This window comes from Nannospalax galili, unplaced genomic scaffold (genome assembly GCF_000622305.1).
Source record: "Nannospalax galili isolate Female #2095 unplaced genomic scaffold, S.galili_v1.0 scaffold933, whole genome shotgun sequence".
Taxonomy (NCBI): domain Eukaryota; kingdom Metazoa; phylum Chordata; class Mammalia; order Rodentia; family Spalacidae; genus Nannospalax; species Nannospalax galili.
This window is the reverse complement of record NW_008333281.1, coordinates 1,166,917-1,180,446: the sequence shown is the minus strand read 5'-3', so window position 1 is coordinate 1,180,446 and position 13,530 is coordinate 1,166,917.

The window sequence follows — 13,530 nt, the reverse complement described above, 5'->3', positions numbered from 1 at the left end:
TCATGTATAGAGTCACTAAATTTCTTGCTCCTCACAAGAGGTGAGTTAGGAGATTCAAATGTGTCTATCTCCATAATTGTTTCAAATAGTCTACACCATGGATTCTCAGTGCTGTCCATGCTATCTGAAGACTCTGAGTTGGAGAGCCTGCTCCAAATACCAACAAGCCCATTAAAGAAATTCATCCTTTCAATTCTGTTTCTCTAGAACCACTCTTGGTACCACAATCTGTATTAGCGTTCTCCAAAGAAACAGAACCGGTAGAATGAATATATATGTATAGAGATTTATCAGCTTAGCATGAGTAGTTCAACAATGGCTGCACCATACTGGAGAGGCTGAGAATCTGTAGCCACTCAGTACACAAGGCTGGATGTCTCAGTAGTCCCAATCTGGTGCTGAAGGTCTGACAAATTCCAAAAGATCAGCTAGCCTTCAGTCTACAGCAGCAAGATGAACTCACCACTGAGAAAGAAGGCAAGCACCAAGAAGCCTGGCATTCTCCTCTGCCTTGGTCTTTTATACCGGCTGCCATCAGAAGGTAACGCCCATATTTAGGGTGTGTCTTCCGGCTTTAGATGATCCAATCAAGAAGATTTCTTTCATTTCAGTTAATCTCAGATCCAATCAAGTTGACCCCCAGGATTAGCCATCACAGTAATGATGAAAGCCCCCCCCCCCCCGTTTTTTACTTAGCTGTTAGATGTAGGGCAAAATGATTTTAATAATAGGCAAACTGTTCTGAAACCATATGGATTCTGGATGTTTTCCCCTTTCCCCCTTCATATCACATGACTCTTGGGTGTGGCAAGATAAATTTTTTTCTTTTCTACCTGTTTTTGTCTCCTCCTCTCCCCTCCCTTCTCCTGTTCTTCCTCCTGCTTATTATCTTTCTCCTCCCTCCCTGTTACCCCCATCCCCTCCTCCTCCTCCTCATCATCTTCCTCCTCCTCCCCCGCCTCCTCCCTGTTACCCCCATCACCTCTTCCTCCTCCTCCCCCTCCTCCTCCGTTACCCCCTCTTCCTTCTGCTCCTCCTCTTCCTCCTTCATCCTCCTACCTCCCTCCTCTTCCTCCTCTTCTTCCCCCTCCTGCCTCCTCTTCCTCCCCCCTTCCTCCCTCTTCTCCCTCCTCCTCTTCCTCCTCCCCCTCCTCCTCTTCTCCCTCCTCCTCTTCTCCCTCCTCCTCTTCCTCCCCCTCCCTCCTCCTCCTTCCACCTCTTCTTCCTCTTCCTCCTTCTATTTGATTTCCTCTAAATAAGCCTATTTTGCAAAATTCCTGGCTGGAGTGCTTATGGAGCAGGGCTGGGCAGCACCACCATCCCTGTTCTTGAGAAGTTCTGAGCCGCATGTTCACCTCCTCCTCCCCCTCCTCCCTGTTACCCCCATCACCTCCTCCCATTTCTCCCATCACCTCCTTCAGACTGCATTTCCAAACTCAGCATCTTTACCCTCCCTTCTTTTCTTGACATGTTTAGTACTGTACCCGTGATTCGGAGCTGTTTTCTTCTGGTTTTGCTTAGTCTGTTCGTCTCTCCTTGGACAGCCACTAATGTCGGTGGTGTTTTGGGGACACCGGTGTGCACCTGTAGCACCTCACGACCTGGTCAGTCACTACTGCTGAATGAACACTGAAGGTAAAGTAGGAGCCTGGAGACACCATGCCTGTGTCTACCCCATTCCCCTGCTCAGCCCTCCATTCCTGAGGACACTTTGTGATGTTTCCACACACCTAAGAAATCCTATCCCACATCACGATTTGTGCCTTAAACAATGGATCCATTCCTTCCGTGGGCTGGGCCCTTACTGCTGTATCTAAGATTCTTCACACCACCCAGGATCAGTTCCTTCTTCATTATCTTTTTCTTACAATTAAGTCTATATTAAAAAATATTTATTTTTATTTTATGTGTATGAGTGTGTTGCCTGCATGTGAGTAAGTGCACCCGTGTCGTGCAATGTCTGAGAAGATCAGAAGAGAGAGTTGGATCCCTTGGAACTGGAGTTATGGACGGTTGTTAGCTGCCATGTGGGTGCTGGGAACTGACCCAGATTCCTCTGCAAGAACACCCAGTGTTCTTTACCTCTGAGCCATCTCTCCAGCCCCAAGTCTACACTTTTTTTTTTTTTGTCTTTTTGAGACAGGGTCTCCCTGTAGCCCCAGCTGTCCTAGAACTCACTAGGCAGACCAGGCTGGCCTTGAACTCACAAAGATCCACCTGCCTCTGCCTCCCAAGTGGTGGGATTAAAGGCGTGCGCCACCTGCCCTGTGGGTATTTTTCTTTTCTTTTCTTTTCTTTCTTTTTTTTTTTTTAAATGGGACTGGAGAGATGGTTCAGTGGTTGAGGACACTGGCTGTTCTTGCAGAAGACCCAGGTTCAAATCTCAGCACCCACATGGCAGCTAACAACTGTTTGTAACTCCAGTTCCAGGGACTCCGACGGTCTCTTCTGTCCTCCACAGGCACTGTGTGACACGGGTGCACTTACACACATGCAGGCATAACACTCATACACAAAATAAAAATAAATAAAATATTTTTTATTATTGTGTACGTGTGTGAATGTGGGTGTATGTGCCACGTTGTGTCTTTGGGGGTCAGAAGACAACTTTGTAGTCTGTTCTCTCCTGCTGTGGGTTCCAGTGTCAAGCTCAGGCTGCCAGGCTTGTATGGCAAGTGCTTCACACACTGAACTATTTATTTATTTATTTATTTATTTATTTTTATGTTATGTGTATGAGTGTATTGTCTGCATGTGTGTAAGTGCACCTATGTTGTGCAATGCCCACAGAGGTCAGAAGAAGGTGTCAGATCCCCCTGGAACTGGAGTTACAGACAGTTATTAGGTGCCATGTGGGTGTTGGGAATCGAACCCGGGTCCTCTGAAAGAGCAGTCAGTGCTCTTAACCTCTGAGCCATCTCTCCAGCCCATCATCTCTTTATTTTTAATTTCTCCAGAATTTTTTAAATTTAAGTTTGGTTTGGGGGCTGGAGTGGTGGCTCAGTGACTTCGAGCACTCACTGCTTTTGTAGTACTCGCAGAAGCCCAAAGAGGAAGTCAGATTCTCTGGAACAGGAGTTACAGGCAGTTGTGAACTGAGACCTGGGTGCTGGGATGCAAAGTTGGGTCCTTTACATGAGCAACCAGTGCTGTCTTCAGCAGGCACTCTGCAGGCCTGCTGCCTGTGGCGTAGCTGGTGCCGGGGGTTCGAACCAGCGATCCCGGGGAGGTGATGACTGGGGATGAGTAAGCACGCCGTTCGCCTGCCCATGCAGCCCCCATTACCCAGGGACACTCAGACTCAACGGGAAGTCTAGTCAGGCAGGGACTCATTTATTGCAGGTGTTCCAAAGCTTATAAAGACACCTGGAACTCCCCCCTCCCCCTGAGGGTGTATCTTAAGGATGGTCACGCCGATCATGCACTCCTCAGCAGTGTGGAAGTATTGTTCAGACTTTCAAAGGGAGCCAGCCCGCCCCCCAGTAACTTCCTTCGGACCTATGCAAGGTGGGGCCTTTAGGTCCCCACAGCTGGTGTGTCCACCCAGCATGCTGTTCCCAGCGTGGGCTGACAGCGAGGGCCCCGCATGAGGCTCTGCTTGCATTAGTTCTCAGTCTTCTCAACAGTGCTGTAGGGCCGGGCCGGTGTCGTCCCTTCTGTAACTCACGGCAGAGGCTCGGTGCCCCGAAGCTAGGTGCTGGAATTCCAATGTAGGCCCTCCAGCACTCCATCCCTGATCTGAGCCCCTTAGCAGCCCCTGGGAGGTCCATCATGAATGCACATCCTGAAATTTTCAAGAATTATTTTTCAAGGCTTCAAGGTAACCTTACCTTAGGCTATCAGAAAAAGGCTATTGGGTTAACAGTCCTGTGTGAGGTGACCTGCACGATGGGGGTAGAGGTGACGTCACAGGCCCAGGCCTCACTGCGCTGGACTTCAGGGTGGGCTTCCCAGGTGGAGAGGCAGAGCGTGGGGTGCAGAAAACAAGAGATGCTGTGGGAGGCTGAAGCAGGGGCTGGTGTCCATGGAGGGCACAAGACCTCAGGAGTGACACTGGGGTTTGTAGAGCTGTGCCCGTGGCAGGCTTGGGGGACAGCTCAGTGGGCAAAGTGCCTTACTGTAACAGCACAAGGACCTGAGTTTTGACCCCAGAACCCATGTAAAAGCCAGGCATTGTCCCAGGTGTCTGTAACCCCAGTGCTGAGGAAGCAAGAGATAGGTGGACCCCATGGGCTCACTGGCTTAGCTGGAAAATGGCTAGTTCCAGGTTCAGCCAGAGACCTTGTCTCAAAAAAAAAAAAAAAAAACAACCCACAAAAATGTAGAGGAATATACCTCAATATGAGCCTCCGCAAGGGCAGGCATGAGGGCACATACTCACACACATGCACACATGTACACACGCATGTACAAAGAAATCAAAGACATGTAAGTGACCAGGGGTAGCTCTGAGGTGGATCTAGCATGTGAGGACCTTGGTCCCATCCCAGCACCCACTAAAAGGGCAGTCCACCTGGGACAAGCTGGTGGGTAGGTGGTACTTGTTTTAGAGCAGAAATAAATTCTTCCCAGCCATGCTGAGCGAGCTGGAGGCCTGGTGGAGTTAGTCTGTGACCCTTCTCCAGATGAGGAAAACTGAGCCCTGCACTGAATTGGCCACATATCTCCCAGGGAGGAATCATGGTAGGATCAGAACCCAGACCCAGTGGCCAAGACTGTGCACATAGATAGGACTTGAGACTATTGGGGGGCAGTGGGGGTGGTCACAGAGCCTCTGAACCTGCTGTAGGACTCCAGTTACAGAACATTCTAGACCAGGTAAACAAGTCTAACTGCCAAACAACAAAAGGCTAATGGCTGCTGGGTTCTGTGAGGAGGTGAGTGAGGCCCAGCCGGCAGTACTGAGGTCTGTGGACACATCTGTGTGAAGGAGGTCAGGTCATGTGGGTGTTGTGTGATGGAGGCGGTGGTCACGTAGGTGTAGACTTCTGTCCGAATTCCCCTGCTTTGGAACAGACTCTTTCAGACATGAATTCTACCTGATAGCATGGGGTTGACCTGCCTCTGAGGCCTCCCACTAGGGACACGGTGTTGGTGGTTGTGTGGTCTATTTTGAGGGGGAGAGAGAGAGTGGAGCTCTCTGGAACACTGGGCTCTTTTATTTTGGGGGGAGACCAGGGTCATTTCTCTCACCCTTTCCCTTCCCTGCTGACAGCTGACCTGGGTAAACGCTTCCTTGAGCTGCTCCCTACAGAGTCAGGCCCACTGGGATTGAATTTCAGGCTGGGCATGGAGGTGCAGGCCTGTGACCTCAGCACTTGATGGAGGTGCGGGCCTGTGACCCAGCACTTGGAAGACTGAGGCAGGAGGACTGTGAGATTGAGGCCAGCCCGCTGGGATTGAATTTCAGGCTGGGCATGGAGGTGCAGGCCTGTGACCTCAGCATTTGATGGAGGTGCGGGCCTGTGACCTCAGCACTTGATGGAGGTGCGGGCCTGTGACCCACCACTTGGAAGGCTGAGGCAGGAGGACTGTGAGATTGAGGCCAGCCCAAGCTACCTAATGAGACCCTGTCTCAACAAACGAAAGATTTTTTTTTTTTGGTCTTTTTGAGACAGGGTCTCCCTGTAGCCCCAGCTGTCCTGGAACTCACTATGTAGACCAGGCTGGCCTTGAACTCACAGAGATCCACCTGCTTCTGCCTCCTAAGTGCTGGGACTATAGGCGTGTGCCACCACGCCTGGCTAACAAAAGATTTTGAAGTTCAAACTCTTCATTGACTAGAGGAAAGGAAAGCTCAGTACTTCACTTAGGGATAAAAGCTTCCCTTCCAGCTCCTGGGGGGATTCACAGGAGGAAGTGAACTGCAGCCTTGAACTCACAGAGATCCACCTGCTTCTGCCTCCTAAGTGCTGGGACTATAGGCGTGTGCCACCACGCCTGGCTAACAAAAGATTTTGAAGTTCAAACTCTTCATTGACTAGAGGAAAGGAAAGCTCAGTACTTCACTTAGGGATAAAAGCTTCCCTTCCAGCTCCTGGGGGGATTCACAGGAGGAAGTGAACTGCAGCCTCCTGCGTGTGTGTGTGTGTGTGTGTGTGTGTGTGTGTGTGTGTGTGGTGGGGGAGGCTGTCAGGCTGGGGAGCAGCTCCAGTATGGGTGATTTGTGAGGACACAGCGTCAAGGGATAAGCTTCCCTGAGTGGGTTGAGTGTGGCTCCTGAGGGGACTTATCCAAGTCCTCACCCCATTACCCCAGAATGGGACCTTATTGAGAAAGAGGGTCTTGCTCCTCAAGTGGAGGATCTTGGCATAGTACCCTGAGGTACCATGGTATCCAGTGGCCCCCAGGAGCTTAGAGGCAGGAAGAGTCCCACAGGGGCACCACCTGCCACACCTCCATCTCGGCTTTTCCATTCCTGGGGCTGCAGGGTGCTTTGAGTTGCTCTATGCCCCCAGATGTTCGTGACTGCTCAGAGCGGCTGGGAAACCAGCTGTGGCAATTTCTGTGTGGCCAGGTCTAGAGGCCTCTCCCCTTCCCTGAAAGTCACGGGGACCCTATATTTCCTCCAGGCCTGGTGGCTTCTCAGGAAAGAGAGAAAGACACAGCTGTGGCCCCTCAGAGGCACCTGACAGGAACGAGACCGTTCCAAAGACTCTGTGTCCTTCCGGCTATCAGACTATTGAGACAAGGAACTGAATTTCCGGGCAGTCTCATGCTGGGGAGGGAAAGCTGGAAGGCTGAATGAAGCCCGGTGCCAGCCAGAGGGGAGCTTGTCTACAGGAAGAGATCTCACACAGTGCTGACAGCTCCTCAGATCACCTTGTAGGAGAGGCTGGAGCTGAGACAGTCTAGATCAGTGATGGGCAGGCCCACACCCTGACCAGGATTACTTAGCTATGAATGCCTCCTGCCTCTGTTTAAACCTAAACCTCAGGGTCTTCCTAGCTCCTAGTGTCCACAGTAGATGGTGATTAATACAGAGACTCACATGGTCAGCGTGCAAAGAATAAGAGACTGTGGGGTGCCGGGCTCTCAGTGGGACATTTGTATCACATCTGCCCCCAAGCCTCCGGGGTCGTACTCGATGAGGAAGCAGAAAGGCACTGGAAGTGCTCATCTGCAGCGAATCAAAACTCGCCAGACAAGACGGTGCAGCTGCGCACATGAACTCATAGTGGTTGGAACGGCACACACAAAAATTGCACAAGATCAAGCCAAACAAAATCCCAGCATGAACAGAGGTATGCCTCATGAAATTCTCACCTAGGAGCTGGAGAGATGGCCCAGCGGTTAAGAGCACTGACTACTCTTGCAGAGGACCTAGGTTCGATTCCCAGCATCCACATGGCGACTAACAACCATTTGTAACTCCAGTACCAGGGGATCTGATGCCCTCTTCTGACCTCTGAGGGCACTGCACAACATGGGTGCACTTACACATATGCAGGCAATACGCTCATACACATAAAAAAAAAAGTGTTTTAAAAACCTAAACTTACAGCCGGGAGTGGTGGCGCACACCTGTAGTCCCAGCACTTGGGAGGCAGAGGCAGGCGGATCTCTGTGAGTTCGAGGCCACCCTGGTCTACAAAGTGAGTTCCAGGCCAGTTGGGGCTACAGGGAGACCCTGTCTCAAAAAGACAAAAAACAAAACAAAACAAAAACAAATCCATAACATGTCAGGACCCCACAATAGACATGGGGGTCAGTGGACCTCTTTGTTTCTATTCCCAGTGTGGCCACATTGGATCACTCTCCTTTCTCTGCTTCTCTAACTGGCTGACTGAAGATGATGGCTGAGCCTGGGCGCTGCTGGGACCCAGGCTCTGAGCCTAACACTCCTGTAACAAGCAGAGGGGACAAAGAGAGAGAGGCTTTTTACTGCCTCTGTAAGTCCCTGCGTCTCACTCTAGCCTCCATGGTGGAAGACCAAGATCTTCATTTGCATGTTGTCCCAGCCAGAGCTTTATGTACCACAAGTTTTCCTGGCCCTGCTGAGACAGGTAGTGGAGCAGGGAGGCTTCAGGGTGACCCAAGGCCTTCTGTCTGAGGTCTCAGCCACTTTTGAGTCCCGCCTGAGCAGAACTATGGCAGATGTACCCAGTGCCACTGGTAGCGATGGTGATGGCCTTGAAAGCTGAAGACCCCTAAGTCTCTTGTAGGAGGCCTCCTCTACCAGGCAGTCTGAGACTGGCCACTGTTCAGTTTGTACATCTGGAATGTGTTAATTGACAGTTAGAAAAATAACCAAAGTGAGCCTGGGGCATTTCTGGTAAGAAGGCTAGAAGAAGGCACCTTTTGGAGCCAGATGACTCAGGGCCATGCTGAGCGTGTGTGGTCTGGGGGCCACGGGCCACCTTGGCCTTGCCTGGCTCTGCCTGGAAACAGCTGGCGACGCTACATGCTGATTCATGCTGGTTTCCCTTGGAGCCGGTGGCCCGGGTCTGTGGCCTCCCGGAGCCCCTCTCACAGACAGAGCTAGCTGTGTGTCTGTATGAGATCCCTGAGGCTGCTGTAACAAATATCAAGTCACTTAAGACAGTGTGAACTTACTGCCTTTCGGTCCCAGTGGTCAGAAGCATGAGATCTGGGGAAGGTCAGCATGTGTCAGGGCTGGTTCCATCTGGAGGCTCCAGGGGATGGTCTCGGTCTTTTCCAGCTTCTTGGGGTCACTTGTATTCTTTGGCTGGTGGCCTCTATCCTCAGAATGCATCTCCAGGGCTCTGCTCCTGCCACCACATTTGTCCCCCAACTCTTACCTCCTCTTAGAGGTAAAGTGTATGATTCCTGGCTCCTCCAGGGAACTCTCCCTACAATCACACCTATAAAGGTCCCTTGACTGTGCATACCCTGGGTTAGTGTCTATGGAACTCATGTCCAGCAGGTACCATAGAAGAGGCCCACCTGATGCTCCTTTTTGCCCAAGTTTTTTCTTGTTTAATGTGTGTGTTTGTGTATGTGATATGTGTATTTATATGATGTGGTTTTTTACATAAAGAATTACATCCTGGCTGAATCACTTGACCCTGCAGGACACAGAGCATCTCCAACATTTCTTAGCGATGATGGACATTTTGGTTTTATAATTGTCAATGTGGAAATCTCTGCTTTGCAAAAATTCACAGTACAAATGGCAGAAGGGTGCTTAGGGCCATTCCAGAAACTTAGAAATTCTGCCTTAATCCCAAGCCAAACTCATTTATCAGGGTTTTTTTTTTTTTTTTTTTTTTTTTTTTTTAAAAAAAAAAAAAAAAAAAAAAAAAAAAAGAGGACGATAAATCTTTCATTGAGACAGGGTCTCCCTGTAGCTCCAGCTGTCCTGGAACTCACTATGTAGACCAGGCTGGCCTTGAACTCACAGAGATCTGCCTGCCTCTGCCTTCCAAGTGCTGGAACTACAGGTGTGCGCCACCACGCCTGGCTCATTTTGCAGTTTTTAATGACACTCAAGATAGCAACGCAGTGATCCTTTGAAAATATTTTCATTTTATGTGTATTAGAATTTGCCTGCTTGTACATATGTGTACCATGTGTGTGCAATGTCCTTGGAGACTAGAAGAGGGCATCATATCCCTTGCAACTACAGTTATAGGCAGTTGTGAGCTGCTCAGTGTGGGTGCTGGAAACTGAACCTGGGTCCTCTGCAAGAGCAGCCCGTGCTCTTAACCACTGAGCCATTTCTCTAGCCCAAATTTTTAAAGTAATATAATCCACAGAGGTCTGAACTTGATACTTAGGGTCCAAGGACAGCAAGAGAATACTGAAAGTTTGTTTTCTGTGATTAACCTTTTTTATTTCCACAAGAGCAGAAAGCTCTGTATGTACAGTAAGAACCACGCAGGCTCCTGACCTCTAGGTCCAGGAGGGAAGACTCCTCTGTTTCCCTAAGTCCCCAATTTGGGGGCTTCTTGCTGCAGCAGCCCCTTGGAGCCCAGTCACCAGGTAAGCTGCTGGCCACAAGTTCTAAGAATCAGGAAACGGCATCATGAGCGTGTAGTCAGCCAATACAGGGTCTGACCGGCCTTTGGGGAGGGGCTCCCTATGACAGCCGGATAGACACAGCTCCCTGGGGACTGTGTTTGACACATGCTAAGCTCTCAACCTTCAGCTGCGTGACTGTAGCTGCATCTGTGCCTCAGGCTTGTCGTGAACCCATTTGGATTCCTATCCCATCAGTTCCCAGCTGTGTGCACCTGACACTGGCGGGGGTGGGGGGCGCTCAGGGGCCTGGCACATACCTATCTCCGCTGGGAAGTCCCTTGGGTGAGTGTCAGTCTGGCCTCCAGAGCATTGGTCAGTGCACGGGTCAGCATCGAGTGTCAGGTGGCCTCATGCCAGCTCTCCCCACCTGCAGGGGAGCTCAGCTTCTCTGAGAGGGAAGCAGTGTATGAGCAGAGAAAGTTATGTCCTGCTGCTGGAGGGGGGCTGGAACAGCGTCCTGTCCCCAGCAGCCTCAGCCTGTCCCCAGCAGCCTCAGCTCGCTTTTTCCATTTAATACAGTTCAGATCCCCTTCCCAGGGAGTGGACCTGCCCAAAATTAAATGGGTCTTCCCATATCAGTTAACGTAATCATAATGTAAGATAATGCCCACGGGCAACCCCAGAGTCCCATCTCTCGGCTGATTCTGGATTATGTAAATTGACAGTGAACCCTGACCATCCCACCTTTTCTTGCTTCTGGGGAGCAGATGTCTGCCATGGGGCACAGGAGGCTGCTGAGGCTCTGTTCTGGGCTCCTGGTGGCTCTCCTTGCCGTGTTCCCACGCCCCTGCCCTGACCTTTTTTAAAATATATTTTATTTTTATTTTTTGTGTATGAGTGTATTGCCTGCATGTGTATAAGTGCACCCATGTTGTGCAAATCTTGCAGAGGTAAGAAGAAGGCCTTGGATCACCTGGAACTGGAATTATGGATGGTTGTGAGCTGCCATATGGATGCTGGGAATCGAACCTGGCTCCTCTGCAAGAGCAGTCAATGCTCTTAACTGCTGAGACATCGCCCCCTTCTTATAAGACACTGGTCATATTGGGCCAGGAGCCCCCATAAGACCTCCTTTGGCCTCTAATCCCTCTGTGAATACAGCCACATCCTGAGTTCCTGAGGGCTAGGACTTCAACCTAGGAAATTAGAACTCACAATCAAGCCCATGAAAGAAGTGTAGAATGTTCTCCAGGGTCTTTTTTTTTTAATTATTATTCTTTATTTGAGCATGTGTGGTATTCATGTGTGTTTGCATGTACTTGTGTGGATGCACAGGTGTGTGCGGATGCATGTATGGATGTGTGCACGTATGTGTAGGCCAGAGGTTGACACTGGTGTCTTCCTCAATCACTCTCCTCTATTTCCTGGTGCAGGGTCTGTCTCTGAGCCCTCGCTGTTTTAGATGGTCTGATTGGCCACCTTGTCCTGGGGAGTCTGTCTCTGCCTTCTGAGTGCTGGAATTACAAGCGGGCTGCCACACCAGCCTGGCTTTTCTGTGGCACTCGGGTCCCCAGGCTTTCAAGTACTCACTGAGCAATCTTCTCCACAGAGTTTTTAAGCACAGAACTGACTGTGTTGAAAGAAACATGTGGCTTCCAGAGCATTCTGTCTCCAGTAGGGTTTGTTGTGACATGACATGGTCGCTCAGCTTTGCCATGAGGAAAAGCATCCCAGACTGTAGGTGCCGAGCTGTGCTGTCTTCATGCTTGGCCTGGCAATCTAGTCTCCCAGAGCTCCTTCACGCCATTGACGGTGAGCTGGCATCTCAGCTGCAGTGATGGTGCAGTGTGGCTGACTGGATAGCAGTTGGTTCTTTCTTCAGCTTAGACACCGTGTTGACCTGATGGTGCATCTTTGTAGCATCACAGTTTAGAGGTTCCTAGAGAGCCAGAGCCCAGGCTCAAGAGCTCCCTCTCCAAGCTGGGAACTGCATTAGTTCCACTGCATTCCATGAACCAAAGTCACACAGCCATTTTGGACACGTGTGTGGGGCGGGGGGGCTGTGGATCACATAGGGAAGGACGAGGAAGTGGACGTGGAGTCCCGGAGGGCCACTTCTCTGATGGACTTCAAGGCCTCTACTCTCAAAGAGCGATTGCCAACCACAGTGAGCACAGACCAGGCCATGGTGACGGGACAGTGAATATGTGGGGTGTCATATGTCAACCCGCAGATGTCCCTAGGCCATGTCTGTGGTCTCAGGTCACTTACTGCAGTCACTGGGCTCCAGCAGCCCTGATTTGCACATAGATGAGCTGAAGCCATTTCATCATGCAGGAACAATATTCTGTTTGGTTGGGTGTGGTGGCACACACCTTTAATTTCAGCACTCTGGAGGCAGAGTCAGGTGGATCTCTGAGTTCAAGGCCAGCCTGGTCTTCACAGAGAGTTCTAGGCCAGCTGGGGCTACAGGGTCTCAAAAAAAAAAGGAATCAAAACAGAAGAAAATCTCAGTTTGTCCCAGGTTAGGCAGGAGGGAGGTCGGGTTCCTAATATGCTGTATCTGGTAGCTCACTTGGTTACCTGGTCAAGTAGTCTCTAAGCTGAGGACAAAGCTGTCCCTCAGAAAACTGTGAGCAGAGCTGTGGCCCCACAGTCACTGTACGCAGGAAGCAGAGCGGAGAGCCCATGTCCAGCTTGCTTTCTCATTTTATTATAGTCCAGGATCCCGTCCAGAGAGTGGACTGCCCACAAGTGAGGATGGAGCTTCACACATGAATGAATGTAACCACGATAACCCCACAGGTGTGGTCAGAGGTGGGTTTCCCGGTGATTCTAGGTCCTGTGCTGTCTGTCGATGGTGCACACTAACCATCATTCCTTTCTCACAGTCCTTCCTCAACACACAAAATAACGGGTTCCATGTGATTCTTACACGCCTGCCCCTCTCTTAGCCCCTCTCCCCAACCTTCATGTCCCTTCCCACCTCCAGTTGGTCCCTATCCCCCAAACAGCCCCCTCTGCTTTCCGGAGGTTCATGTATGTGTACATATATGGTAACTGTTTTATATATATTCAAACATACATGTATATATGCACATAGCATATACGTGTACATACACATTCTTTTTTTTTGGTCTTTTTTAGACAGGGTCTCCCTGTAGCCCCAGCTGTCCTGGAACTCACTATGTAGACCAGGCTGGCCTTGAACTCACAGAGATCCGCCCGCCTCTGCCTCCTGAGTGCTGGGATTAAAGGCATGCGCCACCACGCCTGGCCATACCTACTCTTTTAAGTTCCATATATGAGAGAAAACATATTTGTCTGCCTTATTTCTCAACATAAGGATTTCTTAACACAAGGATCTCTTTCCATGTCCCTGCACATGACATGATTTTATTCTGAGTAAGGTTCCCTGTACATATGAACCATATATTTTTTTCATACAGAAAAATTAATTTTTAATACAATTGACACTAAGATGCACATGTGTTTCTAATCTCTATATATCTGATTATTACTAGTCACAGTCAGTTACTTTCTGAGCTCCTTGGCATCTGAGCATGGATATAGAGTCATCAGGTAGATTCAATGGTAATGTTTTTC